General features: G+C 46.9%; 36 non-coding genes across 36 annotated transcripts; 27 read left to right on the plus strand and 9 right to left on the minus strand.

Moving 5' to 3' along the window:
• Nucleotides 1–394: 394 nt before the first annotated feature.
• On the minus strand, nt 395–468 carry TRNAN-GUU (transfer RNA asparagine (anticodon GUU)). Its single transcript has one exon. It is a non-coding gene; the product is annotated as a tRNA-Asn (tRNA).
• Nucleotides 469–1,307: 839 nt separating this feature from the next.
• On the plus strand, nt 1,308–1,380 carry TRNAA-AGC (transfer RNA alanine (anticodon AGC)). The gene has a single exon. It is a non-coding gene; the product is annotated as a tRNA-Ala (tRNA).
• A 106-nt stretch (nt 1,381–1,486) lies between these two features.
• On the plus strand, nt 1,487–1,572 carry TRNAY-GUA (transfer RNA tyrosine (anticodon GUA)). The gene is given in 2 exon segments: nt 1,487–1,523; nt 1,537–1,572. It is a non-coding gene; the product is annotated as a tRNA-Tyr (tRNA).
• Nucleotides 1,573–3,090: 1,518 nt separating this feature from the next.
• On the plus strand, nt 3,091–3,176 carry TRNAY-GUA (transfer RNA tyrosine (anticodon GUA)). The gene is given in 2 exon segments: nt 3,091–3,127; nt 3,141–3,176. It is a non-coding gene; the product is annotated as a tRNA-Tyr (tRNA).
• Nucleotides 3,177–4,515: 1,339 nt separating this feature from the next.
• Nucleotides 4,516–4,588, plus strand: TRNAA-AGC (transfer RNA alanine (anticodon AGC)). Its single transcript has one exon. It is a non-coding gene; the product is annotated as a tRNA-Ala (tRNA).
• A 106-nt stretch (nt 4,589–4,694) lies between these two features.
• On the plus strand, nt 4,695–4,780 carry TRNAY-GUA (transfer RNA tyrosine (anticodon GUA)). The gene is given in 2 exon segments: nt 4,695–4,731; nt 4,745–4,780. It is a non-coding gene; the product is annotated as a tRNA-Tyr (tRNA).
• Nucleotides 4,781–5,208: 428 nt separating this feature from the next.
• TRNAN-GUU (transfer RNA asparagine (anticodon GUU)) lies at nt 5,209–5,282 on the minus strand. The gene has a single exon. It is a non-coding gene; the product is annotated as a tRNA-Asn (tRNA).
• An 839-nt stretch (nt 5,283–6,121) lies between these two features.
• On the plus strand, nt 6,122–6,194 carry TRNAA-AGC (transfer RNA alanine (anticodon AGC)). The gene has a single exon. It is a non-coding gene; the product is annotated as a tRNA-Ala (tRNA).
• A 106-nt stretch (nt 6,195–6,300) lies between these two features.
• On the plus strand, nt 6,301–6,386 carry TRNAY-GUA (transfer RNA tyrosine (anticodon GUA)). Its single transcript is given in 2 exon segments — nt 6,301–6,337; nt 6,351–6,386. It is a non-coding gene; the product is annotated as a tRNA-Tyr (tRNA).
• Nucleotides 6,387–7,726: 1,340 nt separating this feature from the next.
• Nucleotides 7,727–7,799, plus strand: TRNAA-AGC (transfer RNA alanine (anticodon AGC)). The gene has a single exon. It is a non-coding gene; the product is annotated as a tRNA-Ala (tRNA).
• Nucleotides 7,800–7,905: 106 nt separating this feature from the next.
• TRNAY-GUA (transfer RNA tyrosine (anticodon GUA)) lies at nt 7,906–7,991 on the plus strand. The gene is given in 2 exon segments: nt 7,906–7,942; nt 7,956–7,991. It is a non-coding gene; the product is annotated as a tRNA-Tyr (tRNA).
• Nucleotides 7,992–8,867: 876 nt separating this feature from the next.
• On the plus strand, nt 8,868–8,940 carry TRNAA-AGC (transfer RNA alanine (anticodon AGC)). The gene has a single exon. It is a non-coding gene; the product is annotated as a tRNA-Ala (tRNA).
• Nucleotides 8,941–9,046: 106 nt separating this feature from the next.
• Nucleotides 9,047–9,132, plus strand: TRNAY-GUA (transfer RNA tyrosine (anticodon GUA)). Its single transcript is given in 2 exon segments — nt 9,047–9,083; nt 9,097–9,132. It is a non-coding gene; the product is annotated as a tRNA-Tyr (tRNA).
• An 884-nt stretch (nt 9,133–10,016) lies between these two features.
• Nucleotides 10,017–10,089, plus strand: TRNAA-AGC (transfer RNA alanine (anticodon AGC)). The gene has a single exon. It is a non-coding gene; the product is annotated as a tRNA-Ala (tRNA).
• A 106-nt stretch (nt 10,090–10,195) lies between these two features.
• On the plus strand, nt 10,196–10,281 carry TRNAY-GUA (transfer RNA tyrosine (anticodon GUA)). Its single transcript is given in 2 exon segments — nt 10,196–10,232; nt 10,246–10,281. It is a non-coding gene; the product is annotated as a tRNA-Tyr (tRNA).
• Nucleotides 10,282–11,339: 1,058 nt separating this feature from the next.
• TRNAY-GUA (transfer RNA tyrosine (anticodon GUA)) lies at nt 11,340–11,425 on the plus strand. The gene is given in 2 exon segments: nt 11,340–11,376; nt 11,390–11,425. It is a non-coding gene; the product is annotated as a tRNA-Tyr (tRNA).
• A 1,522-nt stretch (nt 11,426–12,947) lies between these two features.
• TRNAY-GUA (transfer RNA tyrosine (anticodon GUA)) lies at nt 12,948–13,033 on the plus strand. Its single transcript is given in 2 exon segments — nt 12,948–12,984; nt 12,998–13,033. It is a non-coding gene; the product is annotated as a tRNA-Tyr (tRNA).
• Nucleotides 13,034–13,461: 428 nt separating this feature from the next.
• Nucleotides 13,462–13,535, minus strand: TRNAN-GUU (transfer RNA asparagine (anticodon GUU)). Its single transcript has one exon. It is a non-coding gene; the product is annotated as a tRNA-Asn (tRNA).
• An 839-nt stretch (nt 13,536–14,374) lies between these two features.
• TRNAA-AGC (transfer RNA alanine (anticodon AGC)) lies at nt 14,375–14,447 on the plus strand. Its single transcript has one exon. It is a non-coding gene; the product is annotated as a tRNA-Ala (tRNA).
• Nucleotides 14,448–14,553: 106 nt separating this feature from the next.
• On the plus strand, nt 14,554–14,639 carry TRNAY-GUA (transfer RNA tyrosine (anticodon GUA)). Its single transcript is given in 2 exon segments — nt 14,554–14,590; nt 14,604–14,639. It is a non-coding gene; the product is annotated as a tRNA-Tyr (tRNA).
• Nucleotides 14,640–15,067: 428 nt separating this feature from the next.
• On the minus strand, nt 15,068–15,141 carry TRNAN-GUU (transfer RNA asparagine (anticodon GUU)). The gene has a single exon. It is a non-coding gene; the product is annotated as a tRNA-Asn (tRNA).
• An 839-nt stretch (nt 15,142–15,980) lies between these two features.
• Nucleotides 15,981–16,053, plus strand: TRNAA-AGC (transfer RNA alanine (anticodon AGC)). Its single transcript has one exon. It is a non-coding gene; the product is annotated as a tRNA-Ala (tRNA).
• A 106-nt stretch (nt 16,054–16,159) lies between these two features.
• On the plus strand, nt 16,160–16,245 carry TRNAY-GUA (transfer RNA tyrosine (anticodon GUA)). Its single transcript is given in 2 exon segments — nt 16,160–16,196; nt 16,210–16,245. It is a non-coding gene; the product is annotated as a tRNA-Tyr (tRNA).
• A 428-nt stretch (nt 16,246–16,673) lies between these two features.
• Nucleotides 16,674–16,747, minus strand: TRNAN-GUU (transfer RNA asparagine (anticodon GUU)). The gene has a single exon. It is a non-coding gene; the product is annotated as a tRNA-Asn (tRNA).
• An 839-nt stretch (nt 16,748–17,586) lies between these two features.
• On the plus strand, nt 17,587–17,659 carry TRNAA-AGC (transfer RNA alanine (anticodon AGC)). The gene has a single exon. It is a non-coding gene; the product is annotated as a tRNA-Ala (tRNA).
• Nucleotides 17,660–17,765: 106 nt separating this feature from the next.
• On the plus strand, nt 17,766–17,851 carry TRNAY-GUA (transfer RNA tyrosine (anticodon GUA)). Its single transcript is given in 2 exon segments — nt 17,766–17,802; nt 17,816–17,851. It is a non-coding gene; the product is annotated as a tRNA-Tyr (tRNA).
• A 428-nt stretch (nt 17,852–18,279) lies between these two features.
• On the minus strand, nt 18,280–18,353 carry TRNAN-GUU (transfer RNA asparagine (anticodon GUU)). Its single transcript has one exon. It is a non-coding gene; the product is annotated as a tRNA-Asn (tRNA).
• Nucleotides 18,354–19,191: 838 nt separating this feature from the next.
• TRNAA-AGC (transfer RNA alanine (anticodon AGC)) lies at nt 19,192–19,264 on the plus strand. The gene has a single exon. It is a non-coding gene; the product is annotated as a tRNA-Ala (tRNA).
• Nucleotides 19,265–19,370: 106 nt separating this feature from the next.
• On the plus strand, nt 19,371–19,456 carry TRNAY-GUA (transfer RNA tyrosine (anticodon GUA)). The gene is given in 2 exon segments: nt 19,371–19,407; nt 19,421–19,456. It is a non-coding gene; the product is annotated as a tRNA-Tyr (tRNA).
• A 428-nt stretch (nt 19,457–19,884) lies between these two features.
• On the minus strand, nt 19,885–19,958 carry TRNAN-GUU (transfer RNA asparagine (anticodon GUU)). The gene has a single exon. It is a non-coding gene; the product is annotated as a tRNA-Asn (tRNA).
• Nucleotides 19,959–20,794: 836 nt separating this feature from the next.
• Nucleotides 20,795–20,867, plus strand: TRNAA-AGC (transfer RNA alanine (anticodon AGC)). Its single transcript has one exon. It is a non-coding gene; the product is annotated as a tRNA-Ala (tRNA).
• A 106-nt stretch (nt 20,868–20,973) lies between these two features.
• TRNAY-GUA (transfer RNA tyrosine (anticodon GUA)) lies at nt 20,974–21,059 on the plus strand. The gene is given in 2 exon segments: nt 20,974–21,010; nt 21,024–21,059. It is a non-coding gene; the product is annotated as a tRNA-Tyr (tRNA).
• A 428-nt stretch (nt 21,060–21,487) lies between these two features.
• TRNAN-GUU (transfer RNA asparagine (anticodon GUU)) lies at nt 21,488–21,561 on the minus strand. The gene has a single exon. It is a non-coding gene; the product is annotated as a tRNA-Asn (tRNA).
• Nucleotides 21,562–22,401: 840 nt separating this feature from the next.
• On the plus strand, nt 22,402–22,474 carry TRNAA-AGC (transfer RNA alanine (anticodon AGC)). The gene has a single exon. It is a non-coding gene; the product is annotated as a tRNA-Ala (tRNA).
• A 106-nt stretch (nt 22,475–22,580) lies between these two features.
• On the plus strand, nt 22,581–22,666 carry TRNAY-GUA (transfer RNA tyrosine (anticodon GUA)). Its single transcript is given in 2 exon segments — nt 22,581–22,617; nt 22,631–22,666. It is a non-coding gene; the product is annotated as a tRNA-Tyr (tRNA).
• Nucleotides 22,667–23,094: 428 nt separating this feature from the next.
• TRNAN-GUU (transfer RNA asparagine (anticodon GUU)) lies at nt 23,095–23,168 on the minus strand. Its single transcript has one exon. It is a non-coding gene; the product is annotated as a tRNA-Asn (tRNA).
• Between the last annotated feature and the right edge of the window lie 308 nt (nt 23,169–23,476).

Below are 23,476 nucleotides of genomic sequence, written 5' to 3' on the forward strand. Positions count from 1 at the left end.
CTGGTCAACACAGCCACCGGTATGCTCCTTCTGTCCATCTACAACAGGTCTTTTAGAAAGGTTTCCTCCGTTGTACCCGAGGAGGTCAAAACAAAGGCAGAGAGCAACAGAGATTTACTTGTTGGGAGAGCAGGTCAGCTGAAACCAAACATGGAATCTTTTCCACCCATAACATGCGATGCCAGCAAAAGAGACCATGGTTCCTGGGAAAACACGGCTAAGCTCCTTCCCTCTATCGACAAAGAGCTCTTTTAGAAAGGTCTCTTCTGTAGTATCTAGGGAGTTCAAAAGGTAGGTAGCGAGCAAGCAACAGGGCTTTTTATTGGAAGAGCAGATGAAAGCCAACGTGGAATCTTCTTCCCCCGTAGCATGCTACTCAAGCAAAAGTGGCCCACGTCCCTGGGTGGGCTTGAACCACCAACCTTTCGGTTAACAGCCGAACGCGCTAACCGATTGCGCCACAGAGACGCAGATGTCTGGCCTTTCCACGGGAACTCCCAGCCAGGCCAGGCGCAGGTTCCTCAGGGGAACCTTTGAACATAATATGACAAAAAGAAATCAGCAAAAACAAAGAGACAATTGCCGGTGCTCAGTAGAGCTCAAGTTGCCGACAATAAGATCCTGCTGTCGGATTCCATCCCATAGACACCCTCCCTTCTAGTCACTTTTCAAAAGTCAGTCGATAAGTACAATTCTCCTCAAGGTAGCAGCATCTAGCAGCAGAGTGGCGCAGCGGAAGCGTGCTGGGCCCATAACCCAGAGGTCGATGGATCGAAACCATCCTCTGCTATGAGATCATTTTCATAGAAGTCGCCAAATCTCTTCTGTCAACACAAACGCGTTTCTGATCAAAAATATAAACCAAAGGCCCAAATCCCTGCTCATCACATGCTGATGGAAAAAGAAGAATTCCCCACGTCACAGCATTTCCTATAGCCCGGGTGTTTTTCAGCCCCACAGCCAAAAAGACCAATGGCTCTGCATGCGTATTTGCTGCATCGCAACTTTCTTCTCCAAATTATTAAGGCTTTTTTCATGCCTTACCACTCAGTTCTGCACATATGTGCAAAGGGTTTGCTTGGAAGAGGTGTGCATGTATTCATAAGCCCCCCGTCACCCTATAAACTCCTCCGATGATCTTCTACTATGGCAAAATGGTATCCGCACTTAAAAAAAAAAAAAAAAAAAAAAAAGCGATCTACTTTTCAGAAATCAGTTGCCATGTAACAATGCAACGTCACACCTGACTTTATGTGAAAGCCACCACAGGGTGTGGGAAGAAAGTAAAGGCAAGTCTACCATGCCAGGGGGGATTAGCTCAAGTGGTAGAGCGCTCGCTTAGCATGCGAGAGGTAGCGGGATCGATGCCCGCATTCTCCAAAGCTGATTTTGTTTTTTTCACATGGTAGTCAAGAGTTTCTTTTTACCTCATGCTCAAGGCTCCAACAGCTAAAACTAGGAGGCTTTCAAGCATGAGCAAAACATGCCTTCGATAGCTCAGCTGGTAGAGCGGAGGACTGTAGTAGTAAATCAGCAATCCTTAGGTCGCTGGTTCAATTCCGGCTCGAAGGAATTTTTTGTGAATTCTATCGGATGGTTCATCCTCCTGGTCAACACAGCCACCGGTATGCTCCTTCTGTCCATCTACAACAGGTCTTTTAGAAAGGTTTCCTCCGTTGTACCCGAGGAGGTCAAAACAAAGGCAGAGAGCAACAGAGATTTACTTGTTGGGAGAGCAGCTCAGCTGAAACCCAACATGGAATCTTTTCCACCCATAACATGCGATGCCAGCAAAAGAGACCATGGTTCCTGGGAAAACACGGCTAAGCTCCTTCCCTCTATCGACAAAGAGCTCGTTTAGAAAGGTCTCTTCTGTAGTATCTAGGGAGTTCAAAAGGTAGGTAGCGAGCAAGCAATAGGGCTTTTTATTGGAAGAGCAGATGAAAGCCAACGTGGAATCTTCTTCCCCCGTAGCATGCTACTCAAGCAAAAGTGGCCCACGTCCCTGGGTGGGCTTGAACCACCAACCTTTCAGTTAACAGCCGAACGCGCTAACCGATTGCGCCACAGAGACGCAGATGTCTGGCCTTTCCACGGGAACTCCCAGCCAGGCCAGGCGCAGGTTCCTCAGGGGAACCTTTGAACATAATATGACAAAAAGAAATCAGCAAAAACAAAGAGACAATTGCCGGTGCTCAGTAGAGCTCAAGTTGCCGACAATAAGATCCTGCTGTCGGATTCCATCCCATAGACACCCTCCCTTCTAGTCACTTTTCAAAAGTCAGTCGATAAGTACAATTCTCCTCAAGGTAGCAGCATCCAGCAGCAGAGTGGCGCAGCGGAAGCGTGCTGAGCCCATAACCCAGAGGTCGATGGATCGAAACCATCCTCTGCTATGAGATCATTTTCATAGAAGTCGCCAAATCTCTTCTGTCAACACAAACGCGTTTCTGATCAAAAATATAAACCAAAGGCCCAAATCCCTGCTCATCACATGCTGATGGAAAAAGAAGAATTCCCCACGTCACAGCATTTCCTATAGCCCGGGTGTTTTTCAGCCCCAAAGCCAAAAAGACCAATGGCTCTGCATGCGTATTTGCTGCATCGCAACTTTCTTCTCCAAATTATTAAGGCTTTTTTCATGCCTTACCACTCAGTTCTGCACATATGTGCAAAGGGTTTGCTTGGAAGAGGTGTGCATGTATTCATAAGCCCCCCGTCACCCTATAAACTCCTCCGATGATCTTCTACTAAGGCAAAATGGTATCCGCACTTAAAAAAAAAAAAAAAAAAAAAAGCGATCTACTTTTCAGAAATCAGTTGCCATGTAACAATGCAACGTCACACCTGACTTTATGTGAAAGCCACCACAGGGTGTGGGAAGAAAGTAAAGGCAAGTCTACCATGCCAGGGGGGATTAGCTCAAGTGGTAGAGCGCTCGCTTAGCATGCGAGAGGTAGCAGGATCGATGCCCGCATTCTCCAAAGCTGATTTTGTTTTTTTCACATGGTAGTCGAGAGTTTCTTTTTACCTCATGCTCAAGGCTCCAACAGCTAAAACTAGGAGGCTTTCAAGCATGAGCAAAACATGCCTTCGATAGCTCAGCTGGTAGAGCGGAGGACTGTAGCAGTAAATCAGCAATCCTTAGGTCGCTGGTTCAATTCCGGCTCGAAGGAATTTTTTGTGAATTCTATCGGATGGTTCATCCTCCTGGTCAACACAGCCACCGGTATGCTCCTTCTGTCCATCTACAACAGGTCTTTTAGAAAGGTTTCCTCCGTTGTACCCGAGGAGGTCAAAACAAAGGCAGAGAGCAACAGAGATTTACTTGTTGGGAGAGCAGCTCAGCTGAAACCCAACATGGAATCTTTTCCACCCATAACATGCGATGCCAGCAAAAGAGACCATGGTTCCTGGGAAAACACGGCTAAGCTCCTTCCCTCTATCGACAAAGAGCTCGTTTAGAAAGGTCTCTTCTGTAGTATCTAGGGAGTTCAAAAGGTAGGTAGCGAGCAAGCAACAGGGCTTTTTATTGGAAGAGCAGATGAAAGCCAACGTGGAATCTTCTTCCCCCGTAGCATGCTACTCAAGCAAAAGTGGCCCACGTCCCTGGGTGGGCTTGAACCACCAACCTTTCAGTTAACAGCCGAACGCGCTAACCGATTGCGCCACAGAGACGCAGATGTCTGGCCTTTCCACGGGAACTCCCAGCCAGGCCAGGCGCAGGTTCCTCAGGGGAACCTTTGAACATAATATGACAAAAAGAAATCAGCAAAAACAAAGAGACAATTGCCGGTGCTCAGTAGAGCTCAAGTTGCCGACAATAAGATCCTGCTGTCGGATTCCATCCCATAGACACCCTCCCTTCTAGTCACTTTTCAAAAGTCAGTCGATAAGTACAATTCTCCTCAAGGTAGCAGCATCCAGCAGCAGAGTAGCGCAGCGGAAGCGTGCTGAGCCCATAACCCAGAGGTCGATGGATCGAAACCATCCTCTGCTATGAGATCATTTTCATAGAAGTCGCCAAATCTCTTCTGTCAACACAAACGCGTTTCTGATCAAAAATATAAACCAAAGGCCCAAATCCCTGCTCATCACATGCTGATGGAAAAAGAAGAATTCCCCACGTCACAGCATTTCCTATAGCCCGGGTGTTTTTCAGCCCCACAGCCAAAAAGACCAATGGCTCTGCATGCGTATTTGCTGCATCGCAACTTTCTTCTCCAAATTATTAAGGCTTTTTTCATGCCTTACCACTCAGTTCTGCACATATGTGCAAAGGGTTTGCTTGGAAGAGGTGTGCATGTATTCATAAGCCCCCCGTCACCCTATAAACTCCTCCGATGATCTTCTACTATGGCAAAATGGTATCCGCACTTAAAAAAAAAAAAAAAAAAAAAAGCGATCTACTTTTCAGAAATCAGTTGCCATGTAACAATGCAACGTCACACCTGACTTTATGTGAAAGCCACCACAGGGTGTGGGAAGAAAGTAAAGGCAAGTCTACCATGCCAGGGGGGATTAGCTCAAGTGGTAGAGCGCTCGCTTAGCATGCGAGAGGTAGCGGGATCGATGCCCGCATTCTCCAAAGCTGATTTTGTTTTTTTCACATGGTAGTCAAGAGTTTCTTTTTACCTCATGCTCAAGGCTCCAACAGCTAAAACTAGGAGGCTTTCAAGCATGAGCAAAACATGCCTTCGATAGCTCAGCTGGTAGAGCGGAGGACTGTAGTAGTAAATCAGCAATCCTTAGGTCGCTGGTTCAATTCCGGCTCGAAGGAATTTTTTGTGAATTCTATCGCATGGTTCATCCTCCTGGTCAACACAGCCACCGGTATGCTCCTTCTGTCCATCTACAACAGGTCTTTTAGAAAGGTTTCCTCCGTTGTACCCGAGGAGGTCAAAACAAAGGCAGAGAGCAACAGAGATTTACTTGTTGGGAGAGCAGGTCAGCTGAAACCAAACATGGAATCTTTTCCACCCATAACATGCGATGCCAGCAAAAGAGACCATGGTTCCTGGGAAAACACGGCTAAGCTCCTTCCCTCTATCGACAAAGAGCTCTTTTAGAAAGGTCTCTTCTGTAGTATCTAGGGAGTTCAAAAGGTAGGTAGCGAGCAAGCAACAGGGCTTTTTATTGGAAGAGCAGATGAAAGCCAACGTGGAATCTTCTTCCCCCGTAGCATGCTACTCAAGCAAAAGTGGCCCACGTCCCTGGGTGGGCTTGAACCACCAACCTTTCGGTTAACAGCCGAACGCGCTAACCGATTGCGCCACAGAGACGCAGATGTCTGGCCTTTCCACGGGAACTCCCAGCCAGGCCAGGCGCAGGTTCCTCAGGGGAACCTTTGAACATAATATGACAAAAAGAAATCAGCAAAAACAAAGAGACAATTGCCGGTGCTCAGTAGAGCTCAAGTTGCCGACAATAAGATCCTGCTGTCGGATTCCATCCCATAGACACCCTCCCTTCTAGTCACTTTTCAAAAGTCAGTCGATAAGTACAATTCTCCTCAAGGTTGCAGCATCCATCAGCAGATTGGCGCAGCGGAAGAGTGCTGGGCCCATAACCCAGAGGTCGATGGATCGAAACCATCCTCTGCTATGAGATCATTTTCATAGAAGTCGCCAAATCTCTTCTGTCAACACAAACGCGTTTCTGATCAAAAATATAAACCAAAGGCCCAAATCCCTGCTCATCACATGCTGATGGAAAAAGAAGAATTCCCCACGTCACAGCATTTCCTATAGCCCGGGTGTTTTTCAGCCCCACAGCCAAAAAGACCAATGGCTCTGCATGCGTATTTGCTGCATCGCAACTTTCTTCTCCAAATTATTAAGGCTTTTTTCATGCCTTACCACTCAGTTCTGCACATATGTGCAAAGGGTTTGCTTGGAAGAGGTGTGCATGTATTCATAAGCCCCCCGTCACCCTATAAACTCCTCCGATGATCTTCTACTATGGCAAAATGGTATCCGCACTTAAAAAAAAAAAAAAAAAAAAAAAAGCGATCTACTTTTCAGAAATCAGTTGCCATGTAACAATGCAACGTCACACCTGACTTTATGTGAAAGCCACCACAGGGTGTGGGAAGAAAGTAAAGGCAAGTCTACCATGCCAGGGGGGATTAGCTCAAGTGGTAGAGCGCTCGCTTAGCATGCGAGAGGTAGCGGGATCGATGCCCGCATTCTCCAAAGCTGATTTTGTTTTTTTCACATGGTAGTCGAGAGTTTCTTTTTACCTCATGCTCAAGGCTCCAACAGCTAAAACTAGGAGGCTTTCAAGCATGAGCAAAACATGCCTTCGATAGCTTAGCTGGTAGAGCGGAGGACTGTAGCAGTAAATCAGCAATCCTTAGGTCGCTGGTTCAATTCCGGCTCGAAGGAATTTTTTGTGAATTCTATCGGATGGTTCATCCTCCTGGTCAACACAGCCACCGGTATGCTCCTTCTGTCCATCTACAACAGGTCTTTTAGAAAGGTTTCCTCCGTTGTACCCGAGGAGGTCAAAACAAAGGCAGAGAGCAACAGAGATTTACTTGTTGGGAGAGCAGCTCAGCTGAAACCCAACATGGAATCTTTTCCACCCATAACATGCGATGCCAGCAAAAGAGACCATGGTTCCTGGGAAAACACGGCTAAGCTCCTTCCCTCTATCGACAAAGAGCTCGTTTAGAAAGGTCTCTTCTGTAGTATCTAGGGAGTTCAAAAGGTAGGTAGCGAGCAAGCAACAGGGCTTTTTATTGGAAGAGCAGATGAAAGCCAACGTGGAATCTTCTTCCCCCGTAGCATGCTACTCAAGCAAAAGTGGCCCACGACCCTGGGAGGGCTTGAACCACCAACCTTTCAGTTAACAGCCGAACGCGCTAACCGATTGCGCCACAGAGACGCAGATGTCTGGCCTTTCCACGGGAACTCCCAGCCAGGCCAGGCGCAGGTTCCTCAGGGGAACCTTTGAACATAATATGACAAAAAGAAATCAGCAAAAACAAAGAGACAATTGCCGGTGCTCAGTAGAGCTCAAGTTGCCGACAATAAGATCCTGCTGTCGGATTCCATCCCATAGACACCCTCCCTTCTAGTCACTTTTCAAAAGTCAGTCGATAAGTACAATTCTCCTCAAGGTAGCAGCATCCAGCAGCAGAGTGGCGCAGCGGAAGCGTGCTGGGCCCATAACCCAGAGGTCGATGGATCGAAACCATCCTCTGCTATGAGATCATTTTCATAGAAGTCGCCAAATCTCTTCTGTCAACACAAACGCGTTTCTGATCAAAAATATAAACCAAAGGCCCAAATCCCTGCTCATCACATGCTGATGGAAAAAGAAGAATTCCCCACGTCACAGCATTTCCTATAGCCCGGGTGTTTTTCAGCCCCACAGCCAAAAAGACCAATGGCTCTGCATGCGTATTTGCTGCATCGCAACTTTCTTCTCCAAATTATTAAGGCTTTTTTCATGCCTTACCACTCAGTTCTGCACATATGTGCAAAGGGTTTGCTTGGAAGAGGTGTGCATGTATTCATAAGCCCCCCGTCACCCTATAAACTCCTCCGATGATCTTCTACTATGGCAAAATGGTATCCGCACTTAAAAAAAAAAATAAAAAAAAAAAGCGATCTACTTTTCAGAAATCAGTTGCCATGTAACAATGCAACGTCACACCTGACTTTATGTGAAAGCCACCACAGGGTATGGGAAGAAAGTAAAGGCAAGTCTACCATGCCAGGGGGGATTAGCTCAAGTGGTAGAGCGCTCGCTTAGCATGCGAGAGGTAGCGGGATCGATGCCCGCATTCTCCAAAGCTGATTTTGTTTTTTTCACATGGTAGTCGAGAGTTTCTTTTTACCTCATGCTCAAGGCTCCAACAGCTAAAACTAGGAGGCTTTCAAGCATGAGCAAAACATGCCTTCGATAGCTTAGCTGGTAGAGCGGAGGACTGTAGCAGTAAATCAGCAATCCTTAGGTCGCTGGTTCAATTCCGGCTCGAAGGAATTTTTTGTGAATTCTATCGGATGGTTCATCCTCCTGGTCAACACAGCCACCGGTATGCTCCTTCTGTCCATCTACAACAGGTCTTTTAGAAAGGTTTCCTCCGTTGTACCCGAGGAGGTCAAAACAAAGGCAGAGAGCAACAGAGATTTACTTGTTGGGAGAGCAGCTCAGCTGAAACCCAACATGGAATCTTTTCCACCCATAACATGCGATGCCAGCAAAAGAGACCATGGTTCCTGGGAAAACACGGCTAAGCTCCTTCCCTCTATCGACAAAGAGCTCTTTTAGAAAGGTCTCTTCTGTAGTATCTAGGGAGTTCAAAAGGTAGGTAGCGAGCAAGCAACAGGGCTTTTTATTGGAAGAGCAGATGAAAGCCAACGTGGAATCTTCTTCCCCCGTAGCATGCTACTCAAGCAAAAGTGGCCCACATCCCTGGGTGCAAAGGCCCAAATCCCTGCTCATCACATGCTGATGGAAAAAGAAGAATTCCCCACGTCAGAGCATTTCCTATAGCCCGGGTGTTTTTCAGCCCCACAGCCAAAAAGACCAATGGCTCTGCATGCGTATTTGCTGCATCGCAACTTTCTTCTCCAAATTATTAAGGCTTTTTTCATGCCTTACCACTCAGTTCTGCACATATGTGCAAAGGGTTTGCTTGGAAGAGGTGTGCATGTATTCATAAGCCCCCCGTCACCCTATAAACTCCTCCGATGATCTTCTACTATGGCAAAATGGTATCCGCACTTAAAAAAAAAAAAAAAGCGATCTACTTTTCAGAAATCAGTTGCCATGTAACAATGCAACGTCACACCTGACTTTATGTGAAAGCCACCACAGGGTGTGGGAAGAAAGTAAAGGCAAGTCTACCATGCCAGGGGGGATTAGCTCAAGTGGTAGAGCGCTCGCTTAGCATGCGAGAGGTAGCGGGATCGATGCCCGCATTCTCCAAAGCTGATTTTGTTTTTTTCACATGGTAGTCAAGAGTTTCTTTTTACCTCATGCTCAAGGCTCCAACAGCTAAAACTAGGAGGCTTTCAAGCATGAGCAAAACATGCCTTCGATAGCTCAGCTGGTAGAGCGGAGGACTGTAGTAGTAAATCAGCAATCCTTAGGTCGCTGGTTCAATTCCGGCTCGAAGGAATTTTTTGTGAATTCTATCGGATGGTTCATCCTCCTGGTCAACACAGCCACCGGTATGCTCCTTCTGTCCATCTACAACAGGTCTTTTAGAAAGGTTTCCTCCGTTGTACCCGAGGAGGTCAAAACAAAGGCAGAGAGCAACAGAGATTTACTTGTTGGGAGAGCAGGTCAGCTGAAACCAAACATGGAATCTTTTCCACCCATAACATGCGATGCCAGCAAAAGAGACCATGGTTCCTGGGAAAACACGGCTAAGCTCCTTCCCTCTATCGACAAAGAGCTCTTTTAGAAAGGTCTCTTCTGTAGTATCTAGGGAGTTCAAAAGGTAGGTAGCGAGCAAGCAACAGGGCTTTTTATTGGAAGAGCAGATGAAAGCCAACGTGGAATCTTCTTCCCCCGTAGCATGCTACTCAAGCAAAAGTGGCCCACATCCCTGGGTGCAAAGGCCCAAATCCCTGCTCAACACATGCTGATGGAAAAAGAAGAATTCCCCACGTCACAGCATTTCCTATAGCCCGGGTGTTTTTCAGCCCCACAGCCAAAAAGACCAATGGCTCTGCATGCGTATTTGCTGCATCGCAACTTTCTTCTCCAAATTATTAAGGCTTTTTTCATGCCTTACCACTCAGTTCTGCACATATGTGCAAAGGGTTTGCTTGGAAGAGGTGTGCATGTATTCATAAGCCCCCCGTCACCCTATAAACTCCTCCGATGATCTTCTACTATGGCAAAATGGTATCCGCACTTAAAAAAAAAAAAAAAAAAAAAAAGCGATCTACTTTTCAGAAATCAGTTGCCATGTAACAATGCAACGTCACACCTGACTTTATGTGAAAGCCACCACAGGGTGTGGGAAGAAAGTAAAGGCAAGTCTACCATGCCAGGGGGGATTAGCTCAAGTGGTAGAGCGCTCGCTTAGCATGCGAGAGGTAGCGGGATCGATGCCCGCATTCTCCAAAGCTGATTTTGTTTTTTTCACATGGTAGTCAAGAGTTTCTTTTTACCTCATGCTCAAGGCTCCAACAGCTAAAACTAGGAGGCTTTCAAGCATGAGCAAAACATGCCTTCGATAGCTCAGCTGGTAGAGCGGAGGACTGTAGTAGTAAATCAGCAATCCTTAGGTCGCTGGTTCAATTCCGGCTCGAAGGAATTTTTTGTGAATTCTATCGGATGGTTCATCCTCCTGGTCAACACAGCCACCGGTATGCTCCTTCTGTCCATCTACAACAGGTCTTTTAGAAAGGTTTCCTCCGTTGTACCCGAGGAGGTCAAAACAAAGGCAGAGAGCAACAGAGATTTACTTGTTGGGAGAGCAGGTCAGCTGAAACCCAACATGGAATCTTTTCCACCCATAACATGCGATGCCAGCAAAAGAGACCATGGTCCCTGGGAAAACACGGCTAAGCTCCTTCCCTCTATCGACAAAGAGCTCTTTTAGAAAGGTCTCTTCTGTAGTATCTAGGGAGTTCAAAAGGTAGGTAGCGAGCAAGCAACAGGGCTTTTTATTGGAAGAGCAGATGAAAGCCAACGTGGAATCTTCTTCCCCCGTAGCATGCTACTCAAGCAAAAGTGGCCCACATCCCTGGGTGCAAAGGCCCAAATCCCTGCTCATCACATGCTGATGGAAAAAGAAGAATTCCCCACGTCACAGCATTTCCTATAGCCCGGGTGTTTTTCAGCCCCACAGCCAAAAAGACCAATGGCTCTGCATGCGTATTTGCTGCATCGCAACTTTCTTCTCCAAATTATTAAGGCTTTTTTCATGCCTTACCACTCAGTTCTGCACATATGTGCAAAGGGTTTGCTTGGAAGAGGTGTGCATGTATTCATAAGCCCCCCGTCACCCTATAAACTCCTCCGATGATCTTCTACTATGGCAAAATGGTATCCGCACTTAAAAAAAAAAAAAAAAAAGCGATCTACTTTTCAGAAATCAGTTGCCATGTAACAATGCAACGTCACACCTGACTTTATGTGAAAGCCACCACAGGGTGTGGGAAGAAAGTAAAGGCAAGTCTACCATGCCAGGGGGGATTAGCTCAAGTGGTAGAGCGCTCGCTTAGCATGAGAGAGGTAGCGGGATCGATGCCCGCATTCTCCAAAGCTGATTTTGTTTTTTTCACATGGTAGTCGAGAGTTTCTTTTTACCTCATGCTCAAGGCTCCAACAGCTAAAACTAGGAGGCTTTCAAGCATGAGCAAAACATGCCTTCGATAGCTCAGCTGGTAGAGCGGAGGACTGTAGCAGTAAATCAGCAATCCTTAGGTCGCTGGTTCAATTCCGGCTCGAAGGAATTTTTTGTGAATTCTATCGGATGGTTCATCCTCCTGGTCAACACAGCCACCGGTATGCTCCTTCTGTCCATCTACAACAGGTCTTTTAGAAAGGTTTCCTCCGTTGTACCCGAGGAGGTCAAAACAAAGGCAGAGAGCAACAGAGATTTACTTGTTGGGAGAGCAGCTCAGCTGAAACCCAACATGGAATCTTTTCCACCCATAACATGCGATGCCAGCAAAAGAGACCATGGTTCCTGGGAAAACACGGCTAAGCTCCTTCCCTCTATCGACAAAGAGCTCGTTTAGAAAGGTCTCTTCTGTAGTATCTAGGGAGTTCAAAAGGTAGGTAGCGAGCAAGCAACAGGGCTTTTTATTGGAAGAGCAGATGAAAGCCAACGTGGAATCTTCTTCCCCCGTAGCATGCTACTCAAGCAAAAGTGGCCTACGTCCCTGGGTGGGCTTGAACCACCAACCTTTCGGTTAACAGCCGAACACGCTAACCGATTGCGCCACAGAGACGCAGATGTCTGGCTTTTCCACGGGAACTCCCAGCCAGGCCAGGCGCAGGTTCCTCAGGGGAACCTTTGAACATAATATGACAAAAAGAAATCAGCAAAAACAAAGAGACAATTGCCGGTGCTCAGTAGAGCTCAAGTTGCCGACAATAAGATCCTGCTGTCGGATTCCATCCCATAGACACCCTCCCTTCTAGTCACTTTTCAAAAGTCAGTCGATAAGTACAATTCTCCTCAAGGTAGCAGCATCCAGCAGCAGAGTGGCGCAGCGGAAGCGTGCTGGGCCCATAACCCAGAGGTCGATGGATCGAAACCATCCTCTGCTATGAGATCATTTTCATAGAAGTCGCCAAATCTCTTCTGTCAACACAAACGCGTTTCTGATCAAAAATATAAACCAAAGGCCCAAATCCCTGCTCATCACATGCTGATGGAAAAAGAAGAATTCCCCACGTCACAGCATTTCCTATAGCCCGGGTGTTTTTCAGCCCCACAGCCAAAAAGACCAATGGCTCTGCATGCGTATTTGCTGCATCGCAACTTTCTTCTCCAAATTATTAAGGCTTTTTTCATGCCTTACCACTCAGTTCTGCACATATGTGCAAAGGGTTTGCTTGGAAGAGGTGTGCATGTATTCATAAGCCCCCCGTCACCCTATAAATTCCTCCGATGATCTTCTACTATGGCAAAATGGTATCCGCACTTAAAAAAAAAAAAAAAAAAAAAAAAAAGCGATCTACTTTTCAGAAATCAGTTGCCATGTAACAATGCAACGTCACACCTGACTTTATGTGAAAGCCACCACAGGGTGTGGGAAGAAAGTAAAGGCAAGTCTACCATGCCAGGGGGGATTAGCTCAAGTGGTAGAGCGCTCGCTTAGCATGCGAGAGGTAGCGGGATCGATGCCTGCATTCTCCAAAGCTGATTTTGTTTTTTTCACATGGTAGTAGAGAGTTTCTTTTTACCTCATGCTCAAGGCTCCAACAGCTAAAACTAGGAGGCTTTCAAGCATGAGCAAAACATGCCTTCGATAGCTCAGCTGGTAGAGCGGAGGACTGTAGCAGTAAATCAGCAATCCTTAGGTCGCTGGTTCAATTCCGGCTCGAAGGAATTTTTTGTGAATTCTATCGGATGGTTCATCCTCCTGGTCAACACAGCCACCGGTATGCTCCTTCTGTCCATCTACAACAGGTCTTTTAGAAAGGTTTCCTCCGTTGTACCCGAGGAGGTCAAAACAAAGGCAGAGAGCAACAGAGATTTACTTGTTGGGAGAGCAGGTCAGCTGAAACCAAACATGGAATCTTTTCCACCCATAACATGCGATGCCAGCAAAAGAGACCATGGTTCCTGGGAAAACACGGCTAAGCTCCTTCCCTCTATCGACAAAGAGCTCTTTTAGAAAGGTCTCTTCTGTAGTATCTAGGGAGTTCAAAAGGTAGGTAGCGAGCAAGCAACAGGGCTTTTTATTGGAAGAGCAGATGAAAGCCAACGTGGAATCTTCTTCCCCCGTAGCATGCTACTCAAGCAAAAGTGGCCCACGTCCCTGGGTGGGCTTGAACCACCAACCTTTCGGTTAACAGCCGAACGCGCTAACCGATTGCGCCACAGAGACGCAGATGTCTGGCCTTTCCACGGGAACTCCCAGCCAGGCCAGGCGCAGGTTCCTCAGGGGAACCTTTGAACATAATATGACAAAAAGAAATCAGCAAAAACAAAGAGACAATTGCCGGTGCTCAGTAGAGCTCAAGTTGCCGACAATAAGATCCTGCTGTCGGATTCCATCCCATAGACACCCTCCCTTCTAGTCACTTTTCAAAAGTCAGTCGATAAGTACAATTCTCCTCAAGGTAGCAGCGTCCAGCAGCAGAGTGGCGCAGCGGAAGCGTGCTGGGCCCATAACCCAGAGGTCGATGGATCGAAACCATCCTCTGCTATGAGATCATTTTCATAGAAGTCGCCAAATCTCTTCTGTCAACACAAACGCGTTTCTGATCAAAAATATAAACCAAAGGCCCAAATCCCTGCTCATCACATGCTGATGGAAAAAGAAGAATTCCCCACGTCACAGCATTTCCTATAGCCCGGGTGTTTTTCAGCCCCACAGCCAAAAAGACCAATGGCTCTGCATGCGTATTTGCTGCATCGCAACTTTCTTCTCCAAATTATTAAGGCTTTTTTCATGCCTTACCACTCAGTTCTGCACATATGTGCAAAGGGTTTGCTTGGAAGAGGTGTGCATGTATTCATAAGCCCCCCGTCACCCTATAAATTCCTCCGATGATCTTCTACTATGGCAAAATGGTATCCGCACTTAAAAAAAAAAAAAAAAAAAAAAAAGCGATCTACTTTTCAGAAATCAGTTGCCATGTAACAATGCAACGTCACACCTGACTTTATGTGAAAGCCACCACAGGGTGTGGGAAGAAAGTAAAGGCAAGTCTACCATGCCAGGGGGGATTAGCTCAAGTGGTAGAGCGCTCGCTTAGCATGCGAGAGGTAGCGGGATCGATGCCCGCATTCTCCAAAGCTGATTTTGTTTTTTTCACATGGTAGTAGAGAGTTTCTTTTTACCTCATGCTCAAGGCTCCAACAGCTAAAACTAGGAGGCTTTCAAGCATGAGCAAAACATGCCTTCGATAGCTCAGCTGGTAGAGCGGAGGACTGTAGCAGTAAATCAGCAATCCTTAGGTCGCTGGTTCAATTCCGGCTCGAAGGAATTTTTTGTGAATTCTATCGGATGGTTCATCCTCCTGGTCAACACAGCCACCGGTATGCTCCTTCTGTCCATCTACAACAGGTCTTTTAGAAAGGTTTCCTCCGTTGTACCCGAGGAGGTCAAAACAAAGGCAGAGAGCAACAGAGATTTACTTGTTGGGAGAGCAGGTCAGCTGAAACCAAACATGGAATCTTTTCCACCCATAACATGCGATGCCAGCAAAAGAGACCATGGTTCCTGGGAAAACACGGCTAAGCTCCTTCCCTCTATCGACAAAGAGCTCTTTTAGAAAGGTCTCTTCTGTAGTATCTAGGGAGTTCAAAAGGTAGGTAGCGAGCAAGCAACAGGGCTTTTTATTGGAAGAGCAGATGAAAGCCAACGTGGAATCTTCTTCCCCCGTAGCATGCTACTCAAGCAAAAGTGGCCCACGTCCCTGGGTGGGCTTGAACCACCAACCTTTCGGTTAACAGCCGAACGCGCTAACCGATTGCGCCACAGAGACGCAGATGTCTGGCCTTTCCACGGGAACTCCCAGCCAGGCCAGGCGCAGGTTCCTCAGGGGAACCTTTGAACATAATATGACAAAAAGAAATCAGCAAAAACAAAGAGACAATTGCCGGTGCTCAGTAGAGCTCAAGTTGCCGACAATAAGATCCTGCTGTCGGATTCCATCCCATAGACACCCTCCCTTCTAGTCACTTTTCAAAAGTCAGTCGATAAGTACAATTCTCCTCAAGGTAGCAGCATCCAGCAGCAGAGTGGCGCAGCGGAAGCGTGCTGGGCCCATAACCCAGAGGTCGATGGATCGAAACCATCCTCTGCTATGAGATCATTTTCATAGAAGTCGCCAAATCTCTTCTGTCAACACAAACGCGTTTCTGATCAAAAATATAAACCAAAGGCCCAAATCCCTGCTCATCACATGCTGATGGAAAAAGAAGAATTCCCCACGTCACAGCATTTCCTATAGCCCGGGTGTTTTTCAGCCCCACAGCCAAAAAGACCAATGGCTCTGCATGCGTATTTGCTGCATCGCAACTTTCTTCTCCAAATTATTAAGGCTTTTTTCATGCCTTACCACTCAGTTCTGCACATATGTGCAAAGGGTTTGCTTGGAAGAGGTGTGCATGTATTCATAAGCCCCCCGTCACCCTATAAATTCCTCCGATGATCTTCTACTATGGCAAAATGGTATCCGCACTTAAAAAAAAAAAAAAAAAAAAAAAAGCGATCTACTTTTCAGAAATCAGTTGCCATGTAACAATGCAACGTCACACCTGACTTTATGTGAAAGCCACCACAGGGTGTGGGAAGAAAGTAAAGGCAAGTCTACCATGCCAGGGGGGATTAGCTCAAGTGGTAGAGCGCTCGCTTAGCATGCGAGAGGTAGCGGGATCGATGCCCGCATTCTCCAAAGCTGATTTTGTTTTTTTCACATGGTAGTAGAGAGTTTCTTTTTACCTCATGCTCAAGGCTCCAACAGCTAAAACTAGGAGGCTTTCAAGCATGAGCAAAACATGCCTTCGATAGCTCAGCTGGTAGAGCGGAGGACTGTAGCAGTAAATCAGCAATCCTTAGGTCGCTGGTTCAATTCCAGCTCGAAGGAATTTTTTGTGAATTCTATCGGATGGTTCATCCTCCTGGTCAACACAGCCACCGGTATGCTCCTTCTGTCCATCTACAACAGGTCTTTTAGAAAGGTTTCCTCCGTTGTACCCGAGGAGGTCAAAACAAAGGCAGAGAGCAACAGAGATTTACTTGTTGGGAGAGCAGGTCAGCTGAAACCAAACATGGAATCTTTTCCACCCATAACATGCGATGCCAGCAAAAGAGACCATGGTTCCTGGGAAAACACGGCTAAGCTCCTTCCCTCTATCGACAAAGAGATCTTTTAGAAAGGTCTCTTCTGTAGTATCTAGGGAGTTCAAAAGGTAGGTAGCGAGCAAGCAACAGGGCTTTTTATTGGAAGAGCAGATGAAAGCCAACGTGGAATCTTCTTCCCCCGTAGCATGCTACTCAAGCAAAAGTGGCCCACGTCCCTGGGTGGGCTTGAACCACCAACCTTTCGGTTAACAGCCGAACGCGCTAACCGATTGCGCCACAGAGACGCAGATGTCTGGCCTTTCCACGGGAACTCCCAGCCAGGCCAGGCGCAGGTTCCTCAGGGGAACCTTTGAACATAATATGACAAAAAGAAATCAGCAAAAACAAAGAGACAATTGCCGGTGCTCAGTAGAGCTCAAGTTGCCGACAATAAGATCCTGCTGTCGGATTCCATCCCATAGACACCCTCCCTTCTAGTCACTTTTCAAAAGTCAGTCGATAAGTACAATTCTCCTCAAGGTAGCAGCATCCAGCAGCAGAGTGGCGCAGCGGAAGCGTGCTGGGCCCATAACCCAGAGGTCGATGGATCGAAACCATCCTCTGCTATGAGATCATTTTCATAGAAGTCGCCAAATCTCTTCTGTCAACACAAACGCGTTTCTGATCAAAAATATAAACCAAAGGCCCAAATCCCTGCTCATCACATGCTGATGGAAAAAGAAGAATTCCCCACGTCACAGCATTTCCTATAGCCCGGGTGTTTTTCAGCCCCACAGCCAAAAAGACCAATGGCTCTGCATGCGTATTTGCTGCATCGCAACTTTCTTCTCCAAATTATTAAGGCTTTTTTCATGCCTTACCACTCAGTTCTGCACATATGTGCAAAGGGTTTGCTTGGAAGAGGTGTGCATGTATTCATAAGCCCCCCGTCACCCTATAAATTCCTCCGATGATCTTCTACTATGGCAAAATGGTATCCGCACTTAAAAAAAAAAAAAAAAAAAAAAAAGCGATCTACTTTTCAGAAATCAGTTGCCATGTAACAATGCAACGTCACACCTGACTTTATGTGAAAGCCACCACAGGGTGTGGGAAGAAAGTAAAGGCAAGTCTACCATGCCAGGGGGGATTAGCTCAAGTGGTAGAGCGCTCGCTTAGCATGCGAGAGGTAGCGGGATCGATGCCCGCATTCTCCAAAGCTGATTTTGTTTTTTTCACATGGTAGTAGAGAGTTTCTTTTTACCTCATGCTCAAGGCTCCAACAGCTAAAACTAGGAGGCTTTCAAGCATGAGCAAAACATGCCTTCGATAGCTCAGCTGGTAGAGCGGAGGACTGTAGCAGTAAATCAGCAATCCTTAGGTCGCTGGTTCAATTCCGGCTCGAAGGAATTTTTTGTGAATTCTATCGGATGGTTCATCCTCCTGGTCAACACAGCCACCGGTATGCTCCTTCTGTCCATCTACAACAGGTCTTTTAGAAAGGTTTCCTCCGTTGTACCCGAGGAGGTCAAAACAAAGGCAGAGAGCAACAGAGATTTACTTGTTGGGAGAGCAGGTCAGCTGAAACCAAACATGGAATCTTTTCCACCCATAACATGCGATGCCAGCAAAAGAGACCATGGTTCCTGGGAAAACACGGCTAAGCTCCTTCCCTCTATCGACAAAGAGCTCTTTTAGAAAGGTCTCTTCTGTAGTATCTAGGGAGTTCAAAAGGTAGGTAGCGAGCAAGCAACAGGGCTTTTTATTGGAAGAGCAGATGAAAGCCAACGTGGAATCTTCTTCCCCCGTAGCATGCTACTCAAGCAAAAGTGGCCCACGTCCCTGGGTGGGCTTGAACCACCAACCTTTCGGTTAACAGCCGAACGCGCTAACCGATTGCGCCACAGAGACGCAGATGTCTGGCCTTTCCACGGGAACTCCCAGCCAGGCCAGGCGCAGGTTCCTCAGGGGAACCTTTGAACATAATATGACAAAAAGAAATCAGCAAAAACAAAGAGACAATTGCCGGTGCTCAGTAGAGCTCAAGTTGCCGACAATAAGATCCTGCTGTCGGATTCCATCCCATAGACACCCTCCCTTCTAGTCACTTTTCAAAAGTCAGTCGATAAGTACAATTCTCCTCAAGGTAGCAGCGTCCAGCAGCAGAGTGGCGCAGCGGAAGCGTGCTGGGCCCATAACCCAGAGGTCGATGGATCGAAACCATCCTCTGCTATGAGATCATTTTCATAGAAGTCGCCAAATCTCTTCTGTCAACACAAACGCGTTTCTGATCAAAAATATAAACCAAAGGCCCAAATCCCTGCTCATCACATGCTGATGGAAAAAGAAGAATTCCCCACGTCACAGCATTTCCTATAGCCCGGGTGTTTTTCAGCCCCACAGCCAAAAAGACCAATGGCTCTGCATGCGTATTTGCTGCATCGCAACTTTCTTCTCCAAATTATTAAGGCTTTTTTCATGCCTTACCACTCAGTTCTGCACATATGTGCAAAGGGTTTGCTTGGAAGAGGTGTGCATGTATTCATAAGCCCCCCGTCACCCTATAAATTCCTCCGATGATCTTCTACTATGGCAAAATGGTATCCGCACTTAAAAAAAAAAAAAAAAAAAAAAAGCGATCTACTTTTCAGAAATCAGTTGCCATGTAACAATGCAACGTCACACCTGACTTTATGTGAAAGCCACCACAGGGTGTGGGAAGAAAGTAAAGGCAAGTCTACCATGCCAGGGGGGATTAGCTCAAGTGGTAGAGCGCTCGCTTAGCATGCGAGAGGTAGCGGGATCGATGCCCGCATTCTCCAAAGCTGATTTTGTTTTTTTCACATGGTAGTAGAGAGTTTCTTTTTACCTCATGCTCAAGGCTCCAACAGCTAAAACTAGGAGGCTTTCAAGCATGAGCAAAACATGCCTTCGATAGCTCAGCTGGTAGAGCGGAGGACTGTAGCAGTAAATCAGCAATCCTTAGGTCGCTGGTTCAATTCCGGCTCGAAGGAATTTTTTGTGAATTCTATCGGATGGTTCATCCTCCTGGTCAACACAGCCACCGGTATGCTCCTTCTGTCCATCTACAACAGGTCTTTTAGAAAGGTTTCCTCCGTTGTACCCGAGGAGGTCAAAACAAAGGCAGAGAGCAACAGAGATTTACTTGTTGGGAGAGCAGGTCAGCTGAAACCAAACATGGAATCTTTTCCACCCATAACATGCGATGCCAGCAAAAGAGACCATGGTTCCTGGGAAAACACGGCTAAGCTCCTTCCCTCTATCGACAAAGAGCTCTTTTAGAAAGGTCTCTTCTGTAGTATCTAGGGAGTTCAAAAGGTAGGTAGCGAGCAAGCAACAGGGCTTTTTATTGGAAGAGCAGATGAAAGCCAACGTGGAATCTTCTTCCCCCGTAGCATGCTACTCAAGCAAAAGTGGCCCACGTCCCTGGGTGGGCTTGAACCACCAACCTTTCGGTTAACAGCCGAACGCGCTAACCGATTGCGCCACAGAGACGCAGATGTCTGGCCTTTCCACGGGAACTCCCAGCCAGGCCAGGCGCAGGTTCCTCAGGGGAACCTTTGAACATAATATGACAAAAAGAAATCAGCAAAAACAAAGAGACAATTGCCGGTGCTCAGTAGAGCTCAAGTTGCCGACAATAAGATCCTGCTGTCGGATTCCATCCCATAGACACCCTCCCTTCTAGTCACTTTTCAAAAGTCAGTCGATAAGTACAATTCTCCTCAAGGTAGCAGCATCCAGCAGCAGAGTGGCGCAGCGGAAGCGTGCTGGGCCCATAACCCAGAGGTCGATGGATCGAAACCATCCTCTGCTATGAGATCATTTTCATAGAAGTCGCCAAATCTCTTCTGTCAACACAAACGCGTTTCTGATCAAAAATATAAACCAAAGGCCCAAATCCCTGCTCATCACATGCTGATGGAAAAAGAAGAATTCCCCACGTCACAGCATTTCCTATAGCCCGGGTGTTTTTCAGCCCCACAGCCAAAAAGACCAATGGCTCTGCATGCGTATTTGCTGCATCGCAACTTTCTTCTCCAAATTATTAAGGCTTTTTTCATGCCTTACCACTCAGTTCTGCACATATGTGCAAAGGGTTTGCTTGGAAGAGGTGTGCATGTATTCATAAGCCCCCCGTCACCCTATAAATTCCTCCGATGATCTTCTACTATGGCAAAATGGTATCCGCACTTAAAAAAAAAAAAAAAAAAAAAGCGATCTACTTTTCAGAAATCAGTTGCCATGTAACAATGCAACGTCACACCTGACTTTATGTGAAAGCCACCACAGGGTGTGGGAAGAAAGTAAAGGCAAGTCTACCATGCCAGGGGGGATTAGCTCAAGTGGTAGAGCGCTCGCTTAGCATGCGAGAGGTAGCGGGATCGATGCCCGCATTCTCCAAAGCTGATTTTGTTTTTTTCACATGGTAGTAGAGAGTTTCTTTTTACCTCATGCTCAAGGCTCCAACAGCTAAAACTAGGAGGCTTTCAAGCATGAGCAAAACATGCCTTCGATAGCTCAGCTGGTAGAGCGGAGGACTGTAGCAGTAAATCAGCAATCCTTAGGTCGCTGGTTCAATTCCGGCTCGAAGGAATTTTTTGTGAATTCTATCGGATGGTTCATCCTCCTGGTCAACACAGCCACCGGTATGCTCCTTCTGTCCATCTACAACAGGTCTTTTAGAAAGGTTTCCTCCGTTGTACCCGAGGAGGTCAAAACAAAGGCAGAGAGCAACAGAGATTTACTTGTTGGGAGAGCAGGTCAGCTGAAACCAAACATGGAATCTTTTCCACCCATAACATGCGATGCCAGCAAAAGAGACCATGGTTCCTGGGAAAACACGGCTAAGCTCCTTCCCTCTATCGACAAAGAGCTCTTTTAGAAAGGTCTCTTCTGTAGTATCTAGGGAGTTCAAAAGGTAGGTAGCGAGCAAGCAACAGGGCTTTTTATTGGAAGAGCAGATGAAAGCCAACGTGGAATCTTCTTCCCGCGTAGCATGCTACTCAAGCAAAAGTGGCCCACGTCCCTGGGTGGGCTTGAACCACCAACCTTTCGGTTAACAGCCGAACGCGCTAACCGATTGCGCCACAGAGACGCAGATGTCTGGCCTTTCCACGGGAACTCCCAGCCAGGCCAGGCGCAGGTTCCTCAGGGGAACCTTTGAACATAATATGACAAAAAGAAATCAGCAAAAACAAAGAGACAATTGCCGGTGCTCAGTAGAGCTCAAGTTGCCGACAATAAGATCCTGCTGTCGGATTCCATCCCATAGACACCCTCCCTTCTAGTCACTTTTCAAAAGTCAGTCGATAAGTACAATTCTCCTCAAGGTAGCAGCATCCAGCAGCAGAGTGGCGCAGCGGAAGCGTGCTGGGCCCATAACCCAGAGGTCGATGGATCGAAACCATCCTCTGCTATGAGATCATTTTCATAGAAGTCGCCAAATCTCTTCTGTCAACACAAACGCGTTTCTGATCAAAAATATAAACCAAAGGCCCAAATCCCTGCTCATCACATGCTGATGGAAAAAGAAGAATTCCCCACGTCACAGCATTTCCTATAGCCCGGGTGTTTTTCAGCCCCACAGCCAAAAAGACCAATGGCTCTGCATGCGTATTTGCTGCATCGCAACTTTCTTCTCCAAATTATTAAGGCTTTTTTCATGCCTTACCACTCAGTTCTGCACATATGTGCAAAGGGTTTGCTTGGAAGAGGTGTGCATGTATTCATAAGCCCCCCGTCACCCTATAAATTCCTCCGATGATCTTCTACTATGGCAAAATGGTATCCGCACTTAAAAAAAAAAAAAAAAAAAAAAAAAGCGATCTACTTTTCAGAAATCAGTTGCCATGTAACAATGCAACGTCACACCTGACTTTATGTGAAAGCCACCACAGGGTGTGGGAAGAAAGTAAAGGCAAGTCTACCATGCCAGGGGGGATTAGCTCAAGTGGTAGAGCGCTCGCTTAGCATGCGAGAGGTAGCGGGATCGATGCCCGCATTCTCCAAAGCTGATTTTGTTTTTTTCACATGGTAGTAGAGAGTTTCTTTTTACCTCATGCTCAAGGCTCCAACAGCTAAAACTAGGAGGCTTTCAAGCATGAGCAAAACATGCCTTCGATAGCTCAGCTGGTAGAGCGGAGGACTGTAGCAGTAAATCAGCAATCCTTAGGTCGCTGGTTCAATTCCGGCTCGAAGGAATTTTTTGTGAATTCTATCGGATGGTTCATCCTCCTGGTCAACACAGCCACCGGTATGCTCCTTCTGTCCATCTACAACAGGTCTTTTAGAAAGGTTTCCTCCGTTGTACCCGAGGAGGTCAAAACAAAGGCAGAGAGCAACAGAGATTTACTTGTTGGGAGAGCAGCTCAGCTGAAACCCAACATGGAATCTTTTCCACCCATAACATGCGATGCCAGCAAAAGAGACCATGGTTCCTGGGAAAACACGGCTAAGCTCCTTCCCTCTATCGACAAAGAGCTCTTTTAGAAAGGTCTCTTCTGTAGTATCTAGGGAGTTCAAAAGGTAGGTAGCGAGCAAGCAACAGGGCTTTTTATTGGAAGAGCAGATGAAAGCCAACGTGGAATCTTCTTCCCCCGTAGCATGCTACTCAAGCAAAAGTGGCCCACGTCCCTGGGTGGGCTTGAACCACCAACCTTTCGGTTAACAGCCGAACGCGCTAACCGATTGCGCCACAGAGACACAGATGTCTGGCCTTTCCACGGGAACTCCCAGCCAGGCCAGGCGCAGGTTCCTCAGGGGAACCTTTGAACATAATATGACAAAAAGAAATCAGCAAAAACAAAGAGACAATTGCCGGTGCTCAGTAGAGCTCAAGTTGCCGACAATAAGATCCTGCTGTCGGATTCCATCCCATAGACACCCTCCCTTCTAGTCACTTTTCAAAAGTCAGTCGATAAGTACAATTCTCCTCAAGGTAGCAGCATCCAGCAGCAGAGTGGCGCAGCGGAAGCGTGCTGGGCCCATAACCCAGAGGTCGATGGATCGAA

This window comes from Anomaloglossus baeobatrachus, unplaced genomic scaffold, assembly GCF_048569485.1.
Source record: "Anomaloglossus baeobatrachus isolate aAnoBae1 unplaced genomic scaffold, aAnoBae1.hap1 Scaffold_384, whole genome shotgun sequence".
Taxonomy (NCBI): Eukaryota; Metazoa; Chordata; class Amphibia; order Anura; family Aromobatidae; genus Anomaloglossus; species Anomaloglossus baeobatrachus.